This window comes from Danio rerio, chromosome 21 (assembly GCF_052040795.2).
Source record: "Danio rerio strain M-AB ecotype USA chromosome 21, GRCz13ab, whole genome shotgun sequence".
NCBI lineage: Eukaryota > Metazoa > Chordata > Actinopteri > Cypriniformes > Danionidae > Danio > Danio rerio.
Genome location: NC_141041.1, coordinates 44807194 through 44830422, shown reverse-complemented (window position 1 = coordinate 44830422; position 23229 = coordinate 44807194). Strand labels below are relative to the sequence as shown.

The 23229-nt window shown below is 36.3% G+C and overlaps 2 long non-coding RNA genes across 8 annotated transcripts; both read left to right on the top strand.

The window, feature by feature from the left end:
* The first annotated feature begins 1303 nt into the window (after nucleotides 1-1303).
* LOC147838959 (uncharacterized) lies at nucleotides 1304-18069 on the top strand. Of its 3 annotated transcripts, none has more exons than XR_015520573.1 (6): nucleotides 1304-1535; nucleotides 13755-13771; nucleotides 14094-14200; nucleotides 15163-15289; nucleotides 15465-15897; nucleotides 15996-16538. It is a non-coding gene; the product is annotated as an uncharacterized LOC147838959 (long non-coding RNA). The 3 variants fall into 3 exon arrangements; XR_015520574.1 differs by lacking the exon at nucleotides 1304-1535 and adding an exon at nucleotides 13945-13993 and having other exon boundaries at nucleotides 13364-13771; XR_015520572.1 differs by lacking the exon at nucleotides 1304-1535 and having other exon boundaries at nucleotides 13218-13771; nucleotides 15996-18069.
* Nucleotides 5621-9944, top strand: LOC147838960 (uncharacterized). 5 transcript variants are annotated; one of them, XR_015520586.1, is made up of 6 exons: nucleotides 5621-5684; nucleotides 6522-6618; nucleotides 6853-7030; nucleotides 7418-7557; nucleotides 8075-8167; nucleotides 9440-9944. It is a non-coding gene; the product is annotated as an uncharacterized LOC147838960 (long non-coding RNA). The 5 variants fall into 5 exon arrangements; XR_015520584.1 differs by lacking the exon at nucleotides 6853-7030 and having other exon boundaries at nucleotides 8078-8167; XR_015520587.1 differs by lacking the exon at nucleotides 9440-9944 and having other exon boundaries at nucleotides 8078-8712.
* Nucleotides 18070-23229: the final 5160 nt, after the last annotated feature.

The window sequence follows — 23229 nt, the reverse complement described above, 5'->3', positions numbered from 1 at the left end:
TTATGATCACGTTTTATTCCTATCACACATTAAAGTTAATCTTATATAAAATCATAGTGTACACAACAATCTGGGCTTGCTGCATAACAAATACCAAAAATGTAACAATTAAAAAAAAAATGAATCACTTTCTGACATTGGATATTAGGCATGGACATATATACTGCGATCGTGATTTTTGAAAGTATTAAATCGATTTGTAAACATTTATTATTACCATTTCATGAGTCTCCCCATTCAGTTGAATAGAGCGCAGACCTGGAAGCCGCTTCGTGTGACGTCACACTTAACAAGCGGATGGGATCTCATTACTGTTGCGATGGTAAGCAGCTGCTTTGTTTTTATTTATTTATTTAAAAAGTGCATTAAAGCTGAGATACAACCTGAAAGATGACAATACAACACTTACTATCCCAATCATCAGTACTTTTAATAGTTTACTTTACAGACTTAGAATATGCTGTACTTCTATTGGAGTTTTCATTCCAAAATGGCCGTCGCGCCCTTTAGTGGCTGTTTCCCAAATTACACTAGAGTGTCGCCTCTTGGTGATTCTATGCTCTTTGCTGCAGTGCAAAGTTCAAGCTGGGTGAACTCTGACCTGCGAAATCGCATCACTTGACTGCGTGAGACCAATCGAGGATCAAAACATGACCTCTATGTACAGGAATTTTAAACATGGAGCAATCCTATGTCTAATAAGCTTGTTTAATCCTGTCCCTTTTCACAGGGCTGCATGACAGAATATCGCTAATGTGACCGCAGCTTATCACATGCTCAAACTCCAATGTTACTGCAGCATAAGTGTTAATTTATAAACTTATTTAGAAAAGATCACGTGCTTATGCTGGAACACAGTTGGTCATCCATTAGCCAATTTATGATTCACCAATCAGAAGATTCCTAACTCACTATAAAAAAATTTATATCACAGCTATCTTGGTTTTGAAGAATCCCCCTTCCACCCCTACTACTCCACCTTTACTAGATGGGAGGCATGGTGGCCTGGAGGTTAGCATTGTTGCTTCACAGCAAGAACGTCACTGGTTCTAGTTCAGGGGTGGGCAAACTCGGTCCTGGAGGGCCGGTGTCCTGCACAGTTTAGCTCAAACACACCTGAACAAGCTAATCAGTGTCTTCAAGATCACTAGAAATCTATAAGCAGGTGTGTTTGATTAGAGCCCTGCTGAAAAATCCAGCTTAAACCAGCCTAGGCTGGTTGGCTGGTTTTAGCTGGTCGACCAGGCTGGTTTTAGAGGGGTTTTGGCCACTTCCAGGCTGATTTCCAGCCTGGTCTTAGCTGCACAGCAAATTCATCTGAGTTAAATTCTCGGTGATGAAGCATTTCAGAGTAAAGTGTTGACGTTAAAGAGTTAGATTTTGATAAATGAATATAATAAGAGTTAGAATTGATTTTATTCAGTGCGAAATCAAGGAGTTATCTTTTCAACACTTGGTGGTGTTATTTCCAACATCCGGGAATTCATGCAGCCCCAGTCACTGAAGAATTTTCCAGACGCCATTTTCCATCTGAGGTTTTAGACCTCCGTGAAGTTGGCACCCCATAAAAACAAATAATCCCCAAAACTATGCCATTCGTTTGTGCTACGTTTGTGCTGATTTGTGCCGCAAAAACGAACGTTTGTGCTGGTTTGGGGTCTGAGATATTAAGCATTACTTTTTTAACCGTGTGACGTCACTCTCCACCCCATGTTGCGCAATTGACTTCAAAACAGCACAGGTTGTTTGTGCTCGGTTTGTGCTGGTTTGTGCCGTTAAAACGAACACGGTATCTGTTTTCCTCTTTTAGATATAAGCAAAATATTTCGGGAGCCGTGACGTCACTCTCCACCCCATTTCCTCCAAATTGCACAAAACTGGTATCATTCGTTTGTGCTGGGTTTGTGCTGGTTTGTGCCGTTAAAATAAACACTTTATCTATTTTCGTTGTTTAGATATAATCAAAATATTTCGGGAGCCGTGACGTCATTCTCCACCCCATGTTGTCTAAATCACACCAAACTGGTCTCATTCGTTTGTGCTCGGTTTGTGCTGGTTTGTGCCGTTAAAATAAACACTTTATCTATTTTTATTGTTTAGATATTGCCTTATCAAAACATTTCGGGAGCCGTGACGTCACTCTCCACCCCAGGTTGTCTAAATTGCACAAAACAGGTGTCATTTGTTAGTGCTGGATTTGTGCTGGTTTGTGCCGTTAAAATAAACACTTTATCTATGTTTATTGATTAGATATTGCCTAATCAAAACATTTCGGGAGCCGCGATGTCATTCAGCACCCCATTATTTCCTCTAAATTGCCCAAAACAGGTGTCATATGTTAGTGCTGGATTTGTGCTGGTTAGTGCAATAACAATTAACACTTTATCTATGTTTATTGATTAGATATTGCCTCATCAAAACATTTCGGGAGCCGAGATGTCATTCAGCGCCCCATTATTTCCTCTAAATTGCACAAAACAGGTGTCATATGTTAGTGCTGGATTTGTGCTGGTTTGTGCAATAACAATTAACACTTTATCTATGTTTATTGATTAGATTGCCTAATTAAAACATTTCGGGAGCCGCGACGTCACTCAGCGCCCCATTATTTCCTCTAAAATGCACAAAACAGGTGACATTCTTTAGTGCTGGATTTGTGCTGGTTTATGCCATTAAAATAAACACTTTATCTGCTTGTATTGTTTAGATATTGCCTAATCAAAACACTTTGGGAGCCGCGACGTAACTCTATATTGCACCAAACAGGTGTCATTCAGTTGTGCTGGTTGTGCCGTTAATAAACACTTTATCTGTTTTCCTTTTTTTGGATTTAACCAAAATATTTGGTTAGATTTGTGCTGGTTTGTGCCATGAAAATGAACAACAGATATTTATATTTGTGCACATATGTTACTTTCGTTTGCTCACAAATTGTGCTCGTTTGTGCTGCAAAAATATTATGTGTAAAAAAAATAATATCAGATCATTAAGAGGTCTCTCCACCCCAGTTGCTACATATTTACTAAAATAGTCTCATTTGTGTTATGACATATTTAAAAAATTGCAAATATATGACAGAAGATTGTGATACAATATGAGGCATATTAAATTCATAGGCCTACTTTCCACTGACTGGAAATCATCCACCCGCACAGTTGGCCTCAAACTAAAATACAATTCGGATATTTTTTTTGGAAAAAAATATCTTTTTGAAACAAATTTCGCATATAGTTTGTCTCTTTAAAAGCCGCTTTTCCAATTGTTCCCCAGATAGCATACAGTTCTGGGCCACATCTGGGCCAACTAAGGCACATATGGCTCACTTCTGGCAATGGCAGGAGACATATGGGCCACATCTGGCCCATATGTGTCACACCGGGTGTAGTGTGAGTTGTGGCCTGCTGTATGTGGGCCAGATGTGGCCCGTGTGTGACACACCGGGTGTAGTGTGAGTTGTGGCCTGCCGTATGTGGGCCAGATGTGGCCCGTGTGTGACACCCCAGGTGTAGTGTGAGTTCTGGCCTGCTGTATGTGGGCCAGATGTGGCCCGTGTGTGACACCCCGGGTGTAAGGTAAGTTCTGGCCTGCTGTATGTGGGCCAGATGTGGCCCGTGTGTGACACCCTGGATGTAGTGTGAGTTGTGGCCTGCTGTATGTGGGCCAGATGTGGCCCATATGTGTCACCCCGGGTGTAGTGTGAGTTCTGGCCTGCCGTATGTGGCCCGTCTGTGACACCCCGGGTGTAGTGTGAGTTCTGGCCTGCCGTATGTGGACCAGATGCGGCCCGTCTGTGACACCCCGGGTGTAGTGTGAGTTGTGGCCTGCTGTATGTGGCCCAGATATGGCCCGTGTGTGACACAGCGGGTCTAGTGTGAGTTGTGGCCTGCTGTATGTGGGCCAGATGTGGCCCGTGTGTGACACATCGGGTGTAGTGCGAGTTGTGTATTTTTAGTTCTGGTTTAGCTATAAATGAACGGGAGCCTTTGAAGTGGTTACAAATTATTAGAAATTGAAAATCAAAGTTAATTTGTCTTTCTAAGTCTGTACACTTTCGTTTTATGAAGTAGAAAATAGAAAATAAATATTGTAAATTAATGTAATGTGATGCAAGGATTTACATTTTTCCGATCGGCTACTTCTGCCTGTGGACTGCATACCTAATGAGTGGGAAAGGCTTGCTGCTCAAACATTACACAGACTCTGATGTGAAGCAGCAGCAGTTCTGTGTTTCCTGTGTTTTATTAACATTATTGTCCCTCATCAGGCAGTGAGAGCGCTACACCTTCTCTGAAAATAATAACATCGCATGTTCTAAATAAGACTTTCTGAGATTGAAAATGATTCTTTAGGTTATTAAGAATAGGAATAAGCTATTGCTTATCCGGGAAAGTATATGTTTGTAACCTTATCACATATTAATTCAGTTTATTTCCTCAATAATGGATTTATTTTTACTTTAAGGCTGCTATGAATATAAATTTATATTATCTGTTATATGTAAATATTCCAGCATTAGTAAAATTCATATTTTTTTTCATATTACCTGGTATGTCTATAAATGTCTATAAATGCAATGAGTTTCATCGTTTATTATGTTTTGATCCATTAATGTTTTGTTCAGTTTCTCCATTTGAATGAATTAAGACAGTGTCCTACCGCCACCTACTGGGTGGATTTAATTTGCTATTAGTACTACTTTTTAATGAACAATTTTACAAATGAATTCATAATCTAATAATGCTGAATTAAAGTGCTGTTTTCTTGGTGTTATTTTTTGCAATTCTACATTTTTACAATGATTTTGTTTGATTAAATGTCACATAAAACATTGTTCTTTTTTTATTTAATTTGAATATTAAATAGACATAAAAGTTTTGTTTATGAATAAAATATGTACTATGTAGAAAAAAAATGTCAGAGAACTGAGAATGTGAATAACATGAATGTGTTCACGAATAAGCTGATCTTTGTAAACAACACAAAGTTTTATTTACTTATTCTACAGAACACAAAAAATAATAAAATAAATCTGACCAATTTTAATGCACCTGTAACAGCGTACACAAATTTTATAGACAATATGCTATTAATAAGCATGTTAATTAGCAATTAGTTAATTGTAAATATATCTTAAAGTGTTATAGTTTTTATATAACAAGCTATTGAATATTAATAATAACAGTAAATATTCTAGAATTACAGCATGTTACATAACAGAGCAAGGACATGTTCACAGTATGTCTGATAATATTTTTTCTTCTGGAGAAAGTCTTCGACTAGAATAAAAGCAGTTTTTTTATTTTTTTTAAAGTGTTTTAAGGTCAAAATTATTAACCCCTTTAAGCTATATATTTTTTCTACAGTTTCAGAACAAATCATTGTTATAAAATAACTTGCCTAATTACCCTTACCCTAATATATATATATATATATATATATATATATATATATATATATATATATATATATATATATATATATATATATATATATATATATATATATATATTTATTTATTTATTTATTTAAAAACATAATCATAAAACTGCCCCCTGTTGGCGAATATGTGTTTCGATTTATCCTTGCATTACGGTGGAGTGGGCGGAGCCTCGTGAATGACGGTTATTTTTTTCAAACGAGGAAGTGAAGTCAAGTCCGCCATTTCATCTTCTTCTTTATATCCGGTAAGTTATTATTTTAAAATCATATTTGTGAGATATTTGTCGTCAGGTAATGTTTTTATTAGTTAGAAAAGCCCCTGTTTTGAAAAGTGATAAAACTGTAACTTATATGTGGATAATATGGCTAAAAACGGCTAAGAATGATGGCAGCCGTCAGTTCAGTAATCTGTTAAGTTGATTGTGCTCGGGGTTTTAACAAATTCATTTAAGTAACAATTGTCCTTTTAATCGCTCTTCATTCCCAATTAAATGATCAATAAGACGTATTATATGAAGAACAGCGTCGAAACGGGAGCTTGAATGAATGAATCATATGCTGTCCGTTTTATACAGTTGTAAAAGGTGCCGAGTTCTGCTTTTGTTACTGGTTTTAGCTCAAACATTGAACTAACAGTCTCTTTTTGGTAACGTTAATCCTAATGATCTTGATTTGCTTGTTAATGTGTGTTTTTATTCAGCAAAAGTTTGCAGAGTAACGTTATGTGGTTCATGCTGGCCACTGTTGAGACTGGTCTGCATTAAAAAAAAATTTAAAGCCAAAACGTTTGAAAAAAAATCCACAGTTGAAACATAATGTGTTAAATGACTTATGAAGGAAATTAATTAGCTAAAAAAGAAGGCTAAGTGTGTTATGAAATATTAAACCTTGTTAAAAAATAAAATCAATTGTGTTAAATAAGCTTAAAATCCATATCTTATGTTTTATATTACTTCAAAACAGCCTTGAAACTGAATTGCACCATTAATCTTGTACATATGTATCAAGTCCAAACAAATGGTTTTGTGGCAATTAAAAATAATATTTTTATAAATTGATTGTATTGTATTAATTTGTTACAGAAAAGAAAGGAATCATGCAAGGATGCAAGCTGAAGGAAAGGACAACTCTCACATCAGTGCATTACTAATTGTTTGACTTCATCATCAAGCACACCAGGTACAATATTGTACATATTTTGTAACTTGTATATGTCAGACTGGTTGTTGGGAACTGAAATAATATATTTTATGTTTTATTTATTATTAAAATATTACAAGATTTATTGGTGCTATTTTATCACGGTGTGAGGTCATAGCTTATTTAAAAAATCTAATAATGACATAATAATGACATCTTTTATCCTCCACTTGTTTCAAAATATTTTTTTTGTTCTGTTGAACATAAACTCAGACGGTGCGGTGGTACAGTGGATAGCTCTGTTGCCTCCCAGAAAAAATGTTTCTGGTTTGAGCATCGGCTGGGTCAGTTGGCATTTCTGTGTGAAGTTTGTATGTTCTCCACGTGTTGGCGTGGGTCTCCTCCGGGTGCTCCGGTTTCCCCCACAAGACATGCGGTACAGGTGAATTGGGTAAGCTAAATTGTCCTTAGTGAATGTGTGTAAATAAGAGTGTATGGGTTTTTCCCAGTGATGTGTTGCAGCTGGAAGAGTATCTGCTGCATAAAACATATGCTGGATAAGTTGGCTGTTCATTCCACTGTGGTGACCCCAGATTAATAAAGGGATGAAGCTGGAAAGAAAATGAATGAACACAAACCCAGTTTTTCCTACAATGTATATCAATAGTTACAGGTTTTTAACATTCTTCAAGTTAGTGTTGAACAGATTCAAACTGCTTTGAAACAAGTAGAGGATGAATAAATGGTGGCAGAATAGTAAACTATATCTTTAAATGTTTTATTCTGTATGTTATGTGTATTCATATTTGTCTTGTCTTTTGTCATATTGTCCTTCTAGCTCAGATTGTGATGGACCGGGAATGCGACACCAGTTACTCTTAAGTCAAGAACCAAATGAAGCACCAGAGTACAGATTATGGAGGTATCTGAAGTTGAACTAACTGGAAGCAGGGAACCATACTAATAAAGTTCGTTTAGGTAAAAGCACCTGCTTTATTTTGATAGGAAGTATTTTTTTATAGAGTTCTATTGTTTTATTCCTATTCTAATTTTATTTTATTCATATACTGAATGGAAGTCATTCAAATTTCACAACAAATGATTTGCAGATTGAATATAAAATATAATGACATTTTAATACATTATTTCTTTTGGTTATTCTTTACATCTATAAATAGGCAAGTATTTAATCAATGAAAATAATTTTAAACAACTTAACTAAACAAATTACTCTGTTGGACTCTAATATTTAAAATAGCAAAATCCTCAAACTAACACACACTCTTGTGAATGCATTCTCACATTCATACACTCAAAAACACACATTCATACAACAGTCTGTCTCAGTCTGACACACACACAACATCCTCTCTCACAGGTTTTTCTAGCAAACCTCCACCACTAGCTTGTCCTGTTACGCTGCTTTTATTTCAAACATTTTAGAGCATGATATAGTCCAGGTTTTTATCACTAAGTATTTTTTTTCTCCATTCAGCAGGTTCCTTGTAAAGATTAACCCAGGGAAGGATCGAAAGTGGAGAAGACCAGATCAAGAAAGACCACATCAAGATCTGCGGTCAGTTCAAAGGTACTTTCACTAATTACCAAGATTTCAGACTATGAATTGATGGAGTAAACTTTGAGTGTCAGATCTTCCTAGCAAAAATTCTTCCCAGTGTCTTGTAGTAGAAGTGATGCAGTCAATCAAGTTTACATTATATCGTAAATTGCTTTCCGATTTAATAAAAATATAATAACCAAACTTGATTAATGTAACAATTTTGATGAAAAGGGCACGTTTTACTAAAGCTTTTAGCACAAAGGCACCCCCATCTTGGAATATTGCTGTGTCTGACGTCACAGGGTTGGTATGCTGGAAACGTTTTTGAATGAGGTATTTGTATGATTTATACATAGTCTGTCTTAAAGCGTCACTAAATTGTACAGGCATTACAGGTCAAAGCAATCTGTTATTACATTTATCAAAATAAACAATAAGGCTCTTAAAACACTGCTTTGAAAAATGTAGAAAATGTTAAAAAATGTTTCAAATACCTCAAATGAAATGAAGTCATTTGTTTTATTATTTTTAAATATATTTTTTTTTGTAAAGTCATTTGTTTATAATTATGTAAAAAAGAAAATCCAAGTAATATAAAAGTTATTTAAGCAACAAATTTGCCAGATTGTAAAGGCAGACACAGAATGAGCAAACAAGAAAAACAGTGTAAAATGTGTAAATAAACATTTTAAATTTTTACATATTTTCATCATATACGTAAAACCTTCCTAAGCTTGAAAATATATTTCCTTAAAATAAACTTCCTTTGTTAGTGCAAATTCCTTTTTATGTAGTCTTGTAATTAAAAAATTAAACCATTCAAACAAGTTTACACTTAAAAAAAGGTCCGTAATGAAAATCCGATCTTTTTTTCAAATGTAACTAACTAAAATAGTACCATGTACTTTTACTCTGTATAAGTATTATTTACTAAAATTTGTTTTATTTTAGCAATGTAATAGTATTTCTAGTCCTTTAATTTAATGTAATTTAATTTTCAGTTCTCTTTCCATCTACGAAAACATAAAAAAACAATAATTTCACAAGCACCTTTAAAATAGGTTTAATACTATGAAATATTATATTAATATTATTATTATTTTTTTTTTATAAATCATTAGGTAGTTCCTATGGAATGTTTTTATGTATTGCTGAGAATACATTTCAGGTTTTCAATACGTTGCTTGTCAGTCTTAAAAATAAAAATAGGTGCTTAAAAAGTGCTTAAAAGTCTAATCGAGTTGTGATTGTATGTACTCTGCAAACAGCACCTTTTAATTGTTGTCCTCCTATTTTCAGGATGTTTTGCATTGGACTGTTTTTTTTTTTTTTGGCTTTGACCCTTGCTCGACCCTGACCTCACTCTTGGACTGCCCTGTTGGATTTTTAGTTTATTTAATTTATTTATTTTTTTTTGGTTCTGGGTAAATGCTAATAAATATTTAGTTGTAATTATTTAAGTAATATGTTTTTGTTAAATATGCGATTTCTGTGTTTGTTCTGTCTACTCATACTTGTTTATCTTGTTTCTGTAATTATCATTTGTTTATTTAACCCCTGCCTCGCCTCTGATATTGTTTTTGGATTGCCCTTTATATATATTTTTAATTATTGGTTCTGGCTATAAGATTATAAAATATTTATTAATTGAATTAATATGCATTTTATAAAAATATATATTTTTTTTTCTGTGTTTATTCTGAATCTATTTATCTAATTTGTATATACATTTGTGTTTGTATGTTCTTCTTATTCTGTATATCCATATATTTAAAGCATTTTTTTAAATAAAGCAATTTAAACTAAGCATTCCTTTTAATGTGATTTATATAGCTACCAAATGTAGATGTGAGCCACATCTAACCCAAAAGTCAGCCGCAACTGAACCAGATCTGGGCCAGATCTGTGAAATTGCATGGGCCGCGTCTGGGCCAGATCTGAGAAACTGCATGGGCTGCATGTGGGCCAGATCTAAGAAAGTGCATGGGCCGCAGCTGGGCCAGATTTGAGAATGTGCATGGGCCGCAGCTGGGCCAGATCTGAGAAAATATATGGGCCACATCTGGCCCAGATATGGACCATGCTTTTTCTGAGATATGGCCCAGATCTGGTTCAGTTGTGGCTGACTTTTGGATCCTTATGTCAGCCACAATCAGGTTGAGTCATCGCCGTCATTCCGCGCGGTATGTGGGCCAGAAGAAAATGGGGGATGTGGGCCATATCTGGGCCAGATGTAATTTGCTATCTGGGTCGGACCCTTTTGTATGCTGAACTGTTAGGCTCACATTCCGTGCTAAACCAGGCAAGACAGCAAATCAATTTTATTTGGAGGGAAAATGACCAAAATTTAACGTGATAAATGAAAATGATTGGAGGGGAAATAAATGTATCAAAAATTTTATACATTACAGAAAAATAAACAATGATAATAAAACAATAATAGTGCATTTGTATTATAGTGGCAGAAATATATTTTTTGACAGGCCTTGGGCAAAGTAAGCGTGCACTTTCACTAATAAAAAATATAGCACTTAAATTATTTCATTTTTAACAATCAATAAATTACACAGAGGTTTTATATCAAAAGTTGATAAAAATATAAAATATACATTTTGTTGGTAAAATAACCATTTAAACAATGGCTGTTATTTATTTTAGTATTCAAACATTAAATACCGATTTTTTTCAAGTTGAATAAAAATGAAAATGAAACAACAGCATATCAGGATGTAAAGCATATTCATATTAAAGCAATTCCTGGTTGAGATTTTAGAAAATATAGCTACCCAGTATATATTAAAGATCACAGAGAAATTACATGTCCCCAAAAATGTCCAGCTTATATTTAACTGAATTGTATAAATATTAAAAATTGCTCATTTTGTTTTTATTAAACATTTGTTATTTTTTATTAGCAAAAACAATATCAACATTTAAGAATCTATATTTCATTCATTCATTCATTCATTCATTCATTCATTCATTCATTCGACTTGTTTATTGGTGCATATATAGGCTATAATTTAAATTATACAACAGTACCTTGGACAGCTACAGTGCCACTAAAGCTTTCAAACAAAAGTCCAAAAAATTAAAGTTTTAAAGTTTAAATTAATTTTCTCCGGTGACGGCCGACATCACAACACGCCGTATAACCGTCCTTCTGGTGGTAGCCTATAGCCGGCATTAAATTACAAAACAAGCTGTCTGGGCCTTGAATTAAAAAAGTTTAATTATTTCCTCATTGTTTAAAGAGTCTACAAGTTATTAAATATAAAATAAATATAATAATATTAATAATAATGACAATAATAAGAAGATAACTAAGGATAACTAAAATATGACAAAATATTACATGTTTATCTTTTATTAAACCAAATCAAAATGGTCAAAATAACATCCTACAGCCCGTGATAAAAACGCATAGTGTTTACCAATTAAGTGAATGTAAATATTTTATATGATTGTTGTTATTGTTATCATTATTATTATTAATTGTAATTAATTAATCAATTATTTATTGTTATTTTATTGCCATTTGGACATTGTTCTTTTACTGTATGACAAACAACACAATCACGAAAACCAAAACTTATCTGTAGAAAACGCAGAGCCTATGTGTTTGCATGTGTTATAATCTATTTTCCCCCATAAAATAAATATTGACAAAATAAGTCCACTAAAGCTGCTTTACTTAATCATAAGTGGTAGGCCTACCTACCACAACAGAAAAGTTTAGGCTGCTAGTTTAAATACGAAAGCAGCCTAATATGGACGACCAGATGATAAGAGTATTTAAGAGAAAATCGCTGCATGGTTAAACAGGTAAAACAAAATGTATATTAATACATTTTTATAAAATTAATAAATAAAATTAATAAAAATTATTTATATTTTTTTGAAATTATTTTTTCCCCTATCGTCAAGCATGCTGGCTACTCATATGAGACTAAAACGAAGTAGATAAGTAGCAGGGTTGTAGCCAATTATCTTTATATTGGCCAAGCCCTTTTACTTGGAATAAATGTGTCAAAATTATGTTCGCATCCTTCATGCTTTTTCTAATAATAAAAATATCTCAGGATAACCTTGGCCTAGGCTATCTAAAAAAAAAGCATCTTAAACAAAATTTCTATCAGCCCAAACAAATTTAAATATTTTAAAATATGCTGGTTGCTGATATCATTATCTTTCATTCAATATTTTAATAAAAGAAGCAACACTAACGAAACTTTCAGGTACAATCCAGCACAAATGAAACGCACACAAACGAGACTCTTTTAGTAAATATGTAGCAACTGGGGTGGAGAGACCTCTTAATGATCTGATACTATTTTTTTACAAATAATATTTTTGCAGCACAAACGAGCACAATTTGTGAGCAAACGAAAGTAACATATGTGCACAAATATAAATATCTGTTGTTCATTTTCATGGCACAAACCAGCACAAATCTAACCAAATATTTTGGTTAAATCCAAACAAGGAAAACAGATAAAGTGTTTATTAACGGCACAACCAGCACAACTGAATGACACCTGTTTGGTGCAATATAGAGTTACGTCGCGGCTCCCAAAGTGTTTTGATTAGGCAATATCTAAACAATACAAACAGATAAAGTGTTTATTTTAATGGCATAAACCAGCACAAATCCAGCACTAAAGAATGTCACCTGTTTTGTGCATTTTAGAGGAAATAATGGGGCGCTGAGTGACGTCGCGGCTCCCGAAATGTTTTAATTAGGCAATATCTAATCAATAAACATAGATAAAGTGTTAATTGTTATTGCACAAACCAGCACAAATCCAGCACTAACATATGACACCTGTTTTGGGCAATTTAGAGGAAATAATGGGGTGCTGAATGACATCGCGGCTCCCGAAATGTTTTGATTAGGCAATATCTAATCAATAAACATAGATAAAGTGTTTATTTTAACGGCACAAACCAGCACAAATCCAGCACTAACAAATGACACCTGTTTTGTGCAATTTAGACAACCTGGGGTGGAGAGTGACGTCACGGCTCCCGAAATGTTTTGATAAGGCAATATCTAAACAATAAAAATAGATAAAGTGTTTATTTTAACGGCACAAACCAGCACAAACCGAGCACAAACGAATGAGACCAGTTTGGTGTGATTTAGACAACATGGGGTGGAGAATGACGTCACGGCTCCCGAAATATTTTGATTATATCTAAACAACGAAAATAGATAAAGTGTTTATTTTAACGGCACAAACCAGCACAAACCCAGCACAAACGAATGATACCAGTTTTGTGCAATTTGGAGGAAATGGGGTGGAGAGTGACGTCACGGCTCCCGAAATATTTTGCTTATATCTAAAAGAGGAAAACAGATACCGTGTTCGTTTTAACGGCACAAACCAGCACAAACCGAGCACAAACAACCTGTGCTGTTTTGAAGTCAATTGCGCAACATGGGGTGGAGAGTGACGTCACACGGTTAAAAAAGTAATGCTTAATATCTCAGACCCCAAACCAGCACAAACGTTCGTTTTTGCGGCACAAATCAGCACAAACGTAGCACAAACGAATGGCATAGTTTTGGGGATTATTTGTTTTTATGGGGTGCCAACTTCACGGAGGTGAGGTTTAGAACAGCAACTGGTGAGTCAAACTACCTAAATTTAGGTATTTTACTGACTTTCTTTAAGGAAATACAGTTGTAAACATATTGTTAAGTTAATAACTTTAGAATGGAGTGACAATTTTAATCTTCTGCTGTTCATTCATGGTCGTTTGTGTATCTAGCTTAACTGCATTACTCACTTCTTTTCAAGAATGTTTTTATATATGCTCACGCATACATAGTGCATAAAAACATCAAATGTAAGTTACATGTTCAACACATTTCTGTCACGCTTAATGCCATTTTGTGCGTTGTTACCCATCTGTAAAATAAAATCGACACTTCTCCTTTAATTCGAAGCAAACTAGTGAGGGAATCCCCGGAGCAGCCTAGCCTACTCTGCCCGGATGCTAACGGCAACACAGGACGGTTTCCATAAGCTCTGGAGAGTTTCTAAAACATATCTGGTGAGTAAATGAACATATGCTTACTTGTAAAAGGCTTCCTGACTAAAACATATGATTGTTTTTTTATTAATTTGGTTATTTTAAACACCGCGGCCCTTTTAAACTGGTTCATTCGTGGCCGTCCATATACCGTTAGTTCATAGACTCGCGTGATAACGTACGCTTGAAATATATTAAGCGTTGACAACCATTAAAGTCGGAATGTTAACATTAATGTCTTTAAATGACCGCGTTTGCACTTTCTCAGACATTTAAGGTTACCGAAGTCTCCCGGAAGTTGCGGGACTAACGTTAACGTTATCCCGCAAATGCACAGAGACTCCCAGATGCCCAAGTAACTTAGATGCCCGCAAATGAATGATAATCTCCCGGAAATCGCGCGTCTCCCGCCCGGTCATTAAACACTTTGCACAGCCCTCTCCACCGCATCCCTCCCAGCTCTTCAGGTACGTCGCGCGCAAGTCACCCCCACCGCTCTTTAGGTACGTCGCGCGCAACTCATCCCATTGCTCTTCAGGTTCTCATCTCTCCCGCTACCTCACGCAAATCAACTCTGTATCCCCCGAAAATTACTTTTTCCAACTCGGGATGTCTGACGTTAGTAAGTTTGGCTATTTATGTAGTCAGGAACATCTTAGTCAAGCTTTTTCTCCCGCATGATATTGTGCTTAAAACTATAGGCTAAACTTAGCATGTACTGTACACAACATTTCCTTTTTATTAAAGACAATTTAGTGCGTTGTAAACAGCCACCTGTCTGTAAAATTAATCAACTGATTCATATTTGAGCAGCCTAATGATCATACAGGTTTGATTTGTAGATTTATTATCAATAATCAACATCTGAATCAAAAGATATCTGAAAAAGTGTGAGGCATACTTTGTGATGTTCATCTCTCCTTTTTATCTGAAGGTTATGCATATGTGTTAGATACTAATTTTTTGTTGTTGTTTTTTAACAGCCACAGTTCTCTATACAATAACACAAGACCCTGTGACGGTGGCTGATTAGAGACGGATGGTGTATTTCCAGAGTTGGTGAAATGACCAAGCACACCTTCTTGGTCATATGTGGTGATAATAATGAAGGTATGTTTGATAAAGTTCTGTATTTGTTCAACATAAGCTGAGAGGGTATTAGAGCATTAGAGAATAACAAATGACATGAAGGTGATAAGTTTTGTATTGTGGGTAAACTGTTACTTAAATAATGTTTTTCTCTTTGCTTTGCACTTTTCCTCTTCTGCTTATCCTAATATTTTAGATTATATTTGGACCTGAAACATCTGCTAGACTCCAGTAAAGGTGGCGTCAATACTGGACCTGAAAGGGCCTAACAAGTTGAATCAGGAAAAGAAACATGCACGCACGCACGCACGCACGCACACGCTTACAGAAAACTGTTGTTTATGAAGTTTATGAATATTTTTTACACTGTGGCCAATATTTTGGGGAAGTCAGCATCACTAAATGATATAAAAGATTTTAAGATCCTCTAAATTTTGCTCCAAGTGTTGTGTTAAATTCAGGATTCTGGACAGACAGCTGCCTGTTTTTCCAGTTCTAGTCATAGTGGTTAACCTAATTGTTTTTGGAGATCCAACAGTGATGTATGTGTTTTTTCTACTTTTCCATATCCTGTCACCTCAACCAGCTGGGAGAGTCAAGTTGTGGATCATCATGTAGATTTTCAAAAGGTGAGTTTAGATTTCTTGAATGTTTTATTTACTTTAAATGTTCTTTTAAATATATCATAGAATTTAATTGCAATTTGTTTTTTAAACATTTTTCTTAGTCATGCTGGAGTCTTGAAGAGTTCTTAGATGAGCATCACCCTTTATCCGTGCATCAGGAACCACCAGACGAGCGATCAGCAGCTGCTACATTGTCATGGATAAAAAGGTCATCCTGTGGCTGGGAAGCACTTCATTCACAGGACATGCTTGATGAGATTTCCTAGCTCCAGTTTGTTTTCACACAAGTTTACAGCATTTCTACCTTCATTTAAACTGCTGTGTTTGATATGGAGGACCAAGGAAACACCCGAAGTGAAAGATTTGCACGCCAAGTTGTTTAAAATGTAATTTCACAAGAAAACTATGCGTTCAGAAGTAAACTATGAGTGACGCTATATTGAACTTTCAAATTGCTCTGATAACACATCAAGTTTGGACCAAAGGACTGAAACAGCCTTTTTGAGCACTGGTCATACATATTTTGTTGATACTGTCTGTACTAATAAAACATTTAAAGAATATTTGACATTGTTGCATTTTAAAAACTGAATGAATTGTTGAAGTGGTGAATGTTTTCAAATAAAATGTTTTTTCTTTTGTAATTTACAGTCTATTTGACCTTTTTACCATATTTACACTCAAGAGAGTTGAATAAAATAATATATTACACCAGGCGGTGTTAAATATAGTTAAATTTTTTAACTCTGCCCAGAGTTAAAATTAACCCTTACTTCGGTGTCAATGTGCCAACCCTTTTGAAAGTGTTGATTTAACAATGTTTTGAGTGGACCCCATGAGACACTTTCAAAGTGTTGAAATTAACACCCATAGAGTTGTTTTGGGTCCCCATATTTTGCTGTGTGGTCAGGCTGGGAGATGACCGGCTAAAACCAGCTTGACCAGCCTAGCCAAGCTGGGAGTCCAGCCAAAACCAGCTATATCCAGCTTAAACCAGGCTGGTCAAGCTGGAAACCAGCCTGGAAATGGCCAAAACCCCTCTAAAACCAGGCTGGTCAACCAGCTAAAACCAGCCAACTAGCCTAGGCTGGTTTAAGCTGGATTTTTCAGCAGGGAGTTGGAGCTAAACTGTGCAGGACACCGGCCCTCCAGGACCGAGTTTGCCCGCCCCTGTTCTAGTTCTTACCAAGTGCTCACGTGGGCTTCCCCTGGGTTTCCCAGTTTCCTTCCACCATCCAAAAACATGCAACTCAAATTAACTGACTAATCCAAATCTGCACCATAGACATTCTCCTATTAAGTATTTATCTCTTGAGAGCAATCACTATCTGTTCATTAGCTACTACAGCAGGAGAGTTTCAAGATCTACCTGAATACAACTCCCCTCTCGCCTTGCAACGGGAGGTTGTCCTGGGCTCGAGGATCTTATGAGCTCAGGGCTCTATCCTGGAACAGCATGTCAAGCACGCTTTATAATCTATCATCAGTAAAGTGTGAACTCTTGAAATGATGTATATGATCAGGAATTTTCTAGGTTCAAGCCAAATCACGTTCAATGTACTTCATCACCGATTTGTATCTGGCTCCCCTTACTTATCATTTAACTGACTGACAATTAAATGACAGCTCCAAAAATAAAAACTGACCTAATGAATCAGACTTTAGTGTATTTCAGTTATTCATTTACTTGTGTGGAAATATAAATTTCTAGCATCTAATTCCAAATGAACCATACTCTACGTATAACTGAAAAGTTATTTTCTTTGGTTTTTTTTTTTAATTAAATCATTGCATTGACGTGCCATATAGGAGGGACATTTAACCTTGCCTTGCTGACTACAGACTTTATTCGTATGTTAAAGTGATGTAATTAATGGTTTCACAGCATGGCTGTATCTATTGTATTCCCTGTCTCCAGAACATCATTTGCACATTGTTGTAATGATGTACTTATCTATTGATGAGATCAGCATAGCACCCAGACTTCATTTGCAACCATGGCACCCAGACTTCATTTGCATGCTTTGTTTTACTGCCCCCCATGACTGACCCCACCTACATGCTGTAAGATGTATAAAATGTATTGTTTTGCTGTGGAGTTGAGAGTTTGCTTTCGATGACGCCACAGCCACGCTGAGTTTCCTCTTATTAAAAAGGATTCTGCTTTGAAGACAACCGAAAGATTCTCCCTGGTTTTTTGTGGGCTCTTAGAAGTTTACAACACTTGCTTGTTTAATAAATTTACTATTTTTTGCTTGTCAGCCATGTCAGTGGAAGTAATAAGTAACAGTTTTTAATTTCTGACTGTAGATCAAACTGTATGTAAATGGTTTGAAGATTCTGCTTGATACAGAGTGTAACTTTTAGATTTGATCAATAAATATGACATATTATTAATCATCATCATTGTTATTATTTACTTGAACAAAATAAAAGTGATGCACCAAACTGAACTGATATGAGATTGTCCGAATAAGCCAACAAGATGTGCTGAGCAATTTTAACCAAGCTGACAAATCACTGACACACTAGTAGTGAAAAGCAAGCAGGAGTGAGAGTGCCTTGAAAGGTTGATATTCTAATGGGCTTCATCTTTCTTTGGTGGACTCGACACAGTCATTGTCTGATCAATCAATACATGCCTGTACATAAGGCACTAATACTTGCTTTGGGCGCTTTAGGTTAGGAAGGCAATTCCAGTCAACCTGTTCCAAAGGCTACTGGGTTTTTATTACAGTAGTGCCTACTTGCATCCCTCTGGACCTGTTCCATACAAGCTCAGTGCAGTTGTGGCTCTCACACAGCACTCTCTGAGGAACTATATCTGTGGTAACAGATTTCTTACTCATAGTGCTACACTCTGAGTATGTTTTCATCAAACAATAATGGATACCCCACTTAAAGGCTGGGGTGCATATCTGCAAGACTGCCCTCTTATAAACACTGGATTGGTCTGGAGAGTATAGCTAATCACTAAGGCAATTAGTTAGCACAACATTCCTCACTTTTGATAAAAGAAGTTTATATTCCAGGACAAGTAAATCCCGAAGCAGACAGGGGGTGAATGAGACTCGGGAACAAGGTTATAATAGTTTTGGATTTTTCATTAGTTTTACTTTCTATTTCGTTTTGAGTTTTTGTTTTCAAATTCAGTTAGTTTTTATTAGTTTTAGAGGCAGATTTACTAGTTTTTATTAGTTTCTATATTTTAAAAATGTCTTAGTTTTAGTTTAGTTTTTATTAGTTTCAGTATTAGTTTCTGTTTTTTTTCTAAATGAGGATATTTGTTAGGTGCAATATTCAAAATCAACAGGATAAATATTGTATAATAAAAACTCAATCATACATTTTTTGAAACATGTATTAAGGGAACACATAAACACTATCATCATATATAATAAGTGTGTGTGTTATGTGTGTATTATCAGATTCCTAAAACTGGATTGGAGAGGTGTTATATCCAAATCATGTGCATTATAAGTTTGTAGAAGTGATACATTAAAAATACCCTTAAATATAAATTTAGGGCTGCTTCAGTGAACTTGAACAAGTATATTAAAATCCATTGATTTCCCTGTGTTGTTTGTTTTTAAAGTGTGCTTTAAATGCTTTAAAAATAAGTTAAATCTTTGTAGACTAGAAATATATGTACAGTATATCATTCATTTTAAAAATGTGGGTCCTGATTGAATAAGGTTAAGCCAACAAACTTTCTTCTATGATTCTTTCTCAAAGCAATTAGGAATGGTCTCAGTGGTACAGATATGGCTGAAGTGAGGCTACAAAACTGTTTATTTTTCACCCTAGTAGAACTGCTCTCAAGATTTCTGGCAAGTCAAATGGCTAAGACCCATCGGCTCAATGAGAATTCCCTACTAGTCCAAAGAGGTTTGTGAGGATTTATCAGATCATTCATGTTCTTTTCGGCTTAGTCACTTTGTTAATCAGGGGTCGCTACAGTAGAATGAACCATCAAATTACCAGCATTTGTTTTACTCAGCGGATGCCTTTCCAGCCACAACCCAACACTGGGAACCACCCACACACTCTTGCATTCATACACACACACACACACACACACACACACACACACACTACAGCCAAGTTACCATATCCAATCACCTATAGCACTTGTCTTTGGACTTGCGGGGGAAACCAGAGCACCCAGAGGAAACCCACGCGAACACGGGGAAAACATGCAAACACCACATAGAAACGGCAAATGACCCAGCCGGTGCTTGAACCAGCAACCTTCTTGCTGTGAGGCGATTGTACCCACTGTACCACCCTACCTCCTTAATCAGATCATCTGGGAAATTTCTGACCCCTAAAATTTTATTGGGTTTAAAGTCTCTTAAAAAGAGTAGGATATTTGCAGAGCCGTTAGCTGCCTTATCCTACTTGACCTTTGAACTCCTGGGCTAAGCTATTTTTACACCATAGACCAGACTATGTTCTGAAGGTGCCTTCTTCCACCACTAGGTGATGCTTTAAATCTTCTTTACTCCACCATGTCAGTCCAACACAATCTCACGGCAATTCGTAACTTTTTCATTTAGTGGCTAATTCGTACAAATTCGTACGATTTAATTCGTACATTTTAGTACGATTTGCGTATCCCCCAATGACGGTTGGGTTTAGGGGTGGGGTTAGGTGTCACGCCTCCTTTTTAAAATCGTACATTTTCTTACGACTGAACTCGTACGAATTCGTACGAATTAGCCACTAAACTGCCAAAACGTAAAATACTTACGTTTTCTCGTGAGATCAGGCTGGTCAGTCACAAAAGTAGAAGAGGCTCCATTTGTTGCTCCCTCTCTTGGTCCATCAGATTAATATAGACCAGTGGTGAAAAATCTGTCTGCTTTATTGGAGTAATGCATGCTGAATTGGGTGGAAAAAATTTAGGGAAGTGTTACCTTTGTCAGGGCTCTCTCTGTTACAAGACAAAGCAAAATTTTATAGTTTGGAAATGAATTCAACCCCCAGGCGCCTTTGCTCTTTGGATTGATCCAGATGATTTAATTTCAAAATCTGTGCTTTTTTTTGTTGCACAGGCATTTTTCAGTAGAGTGGAGATATTGCCCATGCAGTCAGCTCTTGACAAATGGTTCCCAAGAAAGGGAATATCTTAGGGCGTACTCATACTATGTACAGTTGCCTTAAACTGGTCCAAAGGATGCTTGTCCCCCCTCCCGTCTCCCCCGATGACTCGCACTCACATTACATCCCACACGAAAATAACTTATATAAACATATATGTAATATATATGTGACATATATAAATTTGCCCGTTTTCATTCAGGTGTTTAGACAAAATTCAGACATCACTCAGATAGTAGCATCACTCAGAAAGTAGCATCAAATGCTTATTGAAGCATGAACGTTCCTATACAGCAGCAACAGAAATGCGGGCACATCCATGATCCGAACGAGAAGGAGAAACCTATAACACACACACGCACAGTTACGAAACATTGCATTGGTTAACATTCCCACTTACAGATACATGCAAAACACTTATCAAACATCCCTGCTGAAAAAAACAGCTTAAACCAGCCTGGCTAGCTGGATTTTTCAGCAGGGATGGTGTATCAAATTTGCCAATCGATATAAAATCTGCAACTGCATTAAAACTGACAGTGGGGCAGTCAGTCATCTAATCAGTGCAAACACTGATGGAAACACACACACACGCACATCCGCGAACACACACAGACAAACCAGGCAGGCTGGAATGCAACAACACAGGATCAGCATTCCCCCTCAGCCACTAAACAATTAGCAAACCGCTATGCTAACTGCACCTTACCTGGAGACCACTGCCAGCACACACACATCCACACCCACACCCACACCCACACCCACCCACACAGGAAGTGGAATTTAGAACGTGCCTCACAACAGGCTCAGCCCTCAGCTCTAAAAAGGGGAGTACTATGCACTGATTGGTCATTGCAGACGTCAATCACAATCACTTACCTCATGCACCCTATCTCACTAAACTAGACAGTGTTTTCAAAAGAAATCCAGAAAAAGAGAAGCCCTCCAGGCCCCTTGATTTTTACGTTTTCAGATCTTACCATGTTCTCACCCTGTAATTGACTTGTTTATTTTATTTTTTGCCTCTTTGTTTTACCTCTCTTCGTCCCAAGTCCTCCGACATACGTGGTGAGCCACAGGGCAAACTGGTAACAGTGGAAAAGTCAGCCACACAGAGGTAAGCGGTCAGCTTGTAGCATAAAAAGAAACAGAAGCCGTCTGTGGCGTTTAACCGCCCCATGACGTTCGTTTTAGAAACAAAATGTGCCACACGTAGCTCTGGCTACATATTTCGCGCTCTCAAGAAAGATATACAGAGATGCATTTTCACAATGAGCCTGTGTTGACACATAGAGTAGACAGTGCATCCACGTGCGTAACTGATTTACAGTTTTCAACATTCTTCAGTATCATTACAATTTTAACATGACAGACACATGGACTTACAATTTTACTTATAGTCATTGAAGTTTCTCTAACTGTTTGTCATTGTTTCTCTGTCGACAGGCTTTCACAACTCTATGTAAAAATATTCATGCCTGCTTTGCCTGTGAGTGACACTACTTGTTAAACTCTTAAAGATTGAGTAAAATCACTAAACAATTCTAAATGCATCTTATCTAATATTAAGAAATGTGCATAGAAAAATATATTGCCTCATCTAATTATCTGTTTTGTTGCTGTTCTCAGGCAGCTTTTGTTTGTCAGCTTCAAGGAAAGTATCTTCAAAATCCGGCGAGGGCTCAATTGCTAAATATGGAATACAGTGCTGAGGGTTTGTATTTTATAAATGTTTGTTTAGGGTATTATCTGGCCTCAGGTTATAACAGGAGCAGCAGGGAACATCCTCAATGTTTTGATAAATTACATGTTCCTTCATCTGCTTGACCTTGGTGTGGCTTAAGCAGTCTTTAATCTTAATTATCTTATTTAGCAACTTAGTCTGTTGTCATTCATTATTGTAAGGGATTGTGATAAGACTATAGGCTATTTCTCCGATGAATTCTACAAGGTCAAAATGATTTACTGGACTTTTCTATTATCTCAGAGGATCAGAGGAAACACCATTTCCCAGTATTCCTTGGCTCTATCTATCTATCTATCCATCCATCCATCCATCCATCCATCCATCCATCCATCCATCCATCCATCCATCCATCCATCCATCCATCCATCCATCCATCCATCCATCTATTTATCTGTCTGAATGGTTAGCGTATGAGGCGGCTAGGCTAAGCTAGCTTCAATTTTGATTGAATTATTCTCAGACCTGAAACTTGCCTATAGCACTTA